Source organism: Arvicanthis niloticus, chromosome 11 (genome assembly GCF_011762505.2).
Source record: "Arvicanthis niloticus isolate mArvNil1 chromosome 11, mArvNil1.pat.X, whole genome shotgun sequence".
NCBI lineage: Eukaryota > Metazoa > Chordata > Mammalia > Rodentia > Muridae > Arvicanthis > Arvicanthis niloticus.
In genome coordinates, this window is record NC_047668.1 from 41,260,371 (window position 1) to 41,264,265 (window position 3,895).

The window sequence follows — 3,895 nt, forward strand, 5'->3', positions numbered from 1 at the left end:
CTGGCCTGGGCCGATAGTTACAGGCACCTGGTGTGGTTGCTGGCAAGTGAACTCAGGTCCTCCTTCTCCCAGCCCCCAAGGCATGAGCCTGATACATTTTGAATTCTCTGCTGCACAGGGTGTATTGGTTCCCTTTGACTTTCTGAGTCAGCCTCTTTGGTTTCCTTATCAAGACCAGTCTCCTTTCATGCAATACGCTAGCTAGTTTTATGTCAACTTCACACAAGCCAGAGTCATCTGAGAGGAGGGCACCCCAAATGAGAAAATGCCTGTATAAGATCAGGCTATAGGCAAGCCTGGAGAGCATTTTCTTAGTGATTGATTGATGGGAGAGGGCCCAGCCCATTGGGTGGTGACATATTTGGTTTTGGTGACCTGGTGGTCCTGGGTTCTATTAGAAAGCAGGCTGAGGGACCCGGGTAGCCAACGGCCTGTGAGCATCATGCCTAAGTTTTACTGTGACTACTGTGATACATATCTTACCCACAATTCTCCGTCTGTGAGGAAGACACACTGCAGTGGTCGGAAACACAAAGAGAATGTGAAAGACTATTACCAGAAATGGATGGAAGAGCAGGCCCAGAGCCTGATTGACAAAACAACGGCTGCATTTCAACAAGGAAAGATCCCTCTGGCTCCGTTCTCTGCTACTCCGCCTGCAGGGGCCATGATCCCACCTCCCCCCAGTCTCCCGGGTCCTCCTCGGCCTGGCATGATGCCTGCACCCCACATGGGAGGCCCTCCCATGATGCCAATGATGGGCCCCCCTCCTCCTGGGATGATACCTGTGGGACCAGCTCCTGGGATGAGACCACACACGGGAGGCCACATGCCCATGATGCCCGGGCCTCCAATGATGAGACCTCCCGCCCGCCCTATGATCGTGCCCACGGGGCCTGGCATGACCCAGCCAGACAGATAAGAGCCGAAGTGCTCTTTATCGTTTTGTATTTCTTGTTATGTTCCACCAGTAGATCTTGGTGCTGAGCTTGAGTGTTTACTAGATGCATGGCAAGGAACTTCCTAACACAGAGAATACTTTGGAGGGAGAAGTGAGACAAAAGGGGCCGTTTTCACTTACATTGTGAACCGTGAAAATAAAATGGCCAGCTGTTTTAGTAAAAAAAAAGAAAGAAAGAAAAAGAAAGAAAGAAAGAGAAAGAAAGAAAGAAAGAAAGAAAGAAAGAAAGAAAGAAAGCAGGCTGAGCAGGCCATAGAAGCAAACCAATAAGCAGCACTCCTCCATGACCTCTGCATCAGCCTCTGCCTCTGGGTTTCTGCCCTGCTTGAGTTCCTGTCCTGACTTTCTCAGTGATGGACTATGGATGAGGAAGTATAAGACAAATGTTTTCCTCCCCAGCTTGCTTTTGGTCATGGTGCTTCATCCCAGCAATAGGAACCCTAACTAGGACAGGCAGTGTTCATCTAACCCCCAGCTATGGGCCTGCCATTCTTTCTACACCAGGAGGTCTCTGGGTCCTACTGGCCTCTGCATCCTTGGGGCCCAGCCTGGATGCTAGGCACTGACTGGTGACTGAGAGAGTTAATCATGTAATCTGAGCAGGCACACTGCCTCCGTTGTTCTCCACTGGGCACTCAGCAGGCCCCGCTGACCTCATTCACCAGTGTTGCTGTCTCTTCTGTCAGAGGCTCTGGTCAAAGGACCAAAATAGAATGTCATTGTGACAGTGCCTCATGTTAGCTCGTCAGCCTCGGAGCAAAGACAGACGCATGCTCCGGGTTCCAGGCCTTGGGCTACACTCAGCTCTGGGGAAGCAGAACCACTTAGGACCAGATGCATGTGCTTCCCTTCAGCCCCTTGAGCATCTCTCCATCTGTACCCACATCAAGTAGCTTGTTTTGAGGTTTTTGTCAAAGAAAAAAAAAATAAATGGATCCATCTCCTGCTGAGAGGACAAACCTCTTAAGTTCAAGCTCTATTTTAGAGAACCCGACCTAAGTTTAAACTCAGGCAAACTAACAGGCTGGTACCTAGCATTAGTTTCCAAGTAACCCCCCCCAACAAAACCTGAGCCTAGCTCTAGTCTCTAGACTACTCCCCCCCCAAAAGATCAGCATCTCTAGGTTATTCCACCAACAAATCTACACCCCCAGGTTACAAGCCTGACCCTTGCCTAATGACCACCAATGCAGAGGGAAGGAGAAATTAAGTTTATGATATGACTCTCAACACCAGCCAATTATGTTAAACACCATGGTTGCCTTCCAATTACTTGCTAAAACACTAACCACCACCACCCCAACCACCACACACCTGTAGCTTGTAGCTTTCTATATAGCCTTGCCCCAATATATATTTGGGGTTTCCTACCACCAAAACTGTCCTGCATAGCTGGGGGGAGGGGCAAGCTAGTTCAAATAAAAAGGCCCTACTGTGATAAAAAGGCCCTACTGTGATTGCATTGGATCGGCTCCTGTCTGCTTTTCGGGAGATCCTTAACATTTCCCTGGCAATTCACCACCAGTGGCCTGGCTGGACACCCTGCCATCCTGGCTGTCTGTCAGGGCTGGGTAGCAGAGGAAAGGGAAGGAACCACCTGCAATATGCCTCATGTCAGGGGACAAGCTCCAGACTCACTAGTGGATCATGTCTAAGAAACTGCCTCTGCATGTCTGAAGGAGATCAGCCTTTGGGGTGACTTCCTATTGGCTAAGCCACTTCACAGAAGCACCAAGGACAGCAGCCATCCCAACTGGCTGTGTCTTTCTGGAGGCTCCCAGACACACCACCTGGACTCCCTTCTCAGGATCTTGCATTCCAGCTGTAGAAGGAACTGTGGACAGGAAAATAAAGCTGCTCCTCCTCCTACCCCATTCTTGCCTCTCTGGAAAAAGGGGGACCATGCAGGCTCACCTCCTCTCACCTGGCCCTCCCTCTCCCCCCAACTGATTTCTATCAATTCTTTGAGAATTTGTTCCCATCCTCTTTTGAAACAGGATCGCATGAAACTTGTTATCCAGACAGGGATGACTTTGAACTTCTGATCTTCCTGCCCACTAAGTGCTGAGATTACGGGCATGCACTACCACATCCAGTCGGATGCAGCACCAGGATCAAATCCGGACTTTATGCAAGCACTTTCCCACCTTATCCACAACCCAGCATCCCCCCGTCTCTACCCCAGCACCGTGAGGCATCAAGACAGAAGGGAGTACGTAAAGTATCCATTGATCAACTAAAGTCCATCTCCCACTCTGGGGCCCTCAGTGGTTCTTCTCTCCATGGTCACCAGGTAGGATGATTGCCGTCCTCCAGAGCACACACTATGTGCAGCCTGTGTCAAGATGTGTTTCCACACAGATGTCATGTAGAAATAACTGCATGGTTATGCGTGACAGGCGCTCCTCAGACTAGAGGGAAGAACAGGTGTATTTAATCTAGTAGACTGTATTAATGTCTTCAGCACAGTGCCTTGACCAAGGTAGGGCTTAATAAACAGTAAACATTGTGAGGTAAACGTTCTAAAGGAACAAGCCAGTGAAGGATGCAGTGGGGCCTAGGGGGTCTCACTCTCCATTCCTGTTTGTGTATCCAGCGTAATCCTAAAAGGCTCATGCAGTGGTTTGGCTCCAGGTAGGGGTGCTAGTGAGAGGTCTCTGGTTCATGAGGGCACTAATCTCGTCAATGGATTGAGCAACCTTCTGATACTGCATGGCATTAGAAGCTAGGGTGCAACTGAAGGACGTAGGTCACCAGGCATGCCTTTGAAGGGTACATCTTGTCTCCTGGACCCTTCCTCTGCTCCCTGCTCTGCTCCCTGCCTCCATGAGGTGAGCATCTCTGCCCCGGTACCACGCCCTCTGCACCATGGTGTTCTGCCTCCACCATAGGTCCAGAAGTGACAGAACTAGCCCATCACAGACTGAAAACTCC

At 50.1% G+C, this 3,895-nt stretch overlaps 1 pseudogene; it reads left to right on the forward strand.

Annotated features, from left to right (window-relative positions):
- Nucleotides 1-422: 422 nt before the first annotated feature.
- On the forward strand, nucleotides 423-922 carry LOC117717208 (U1 small nuclear ribonucleoprotein C pseudogene; annotated as a pseudogene).
- Nucleotides 923-3,895: the final 2,973 nt, after the last annotated feature.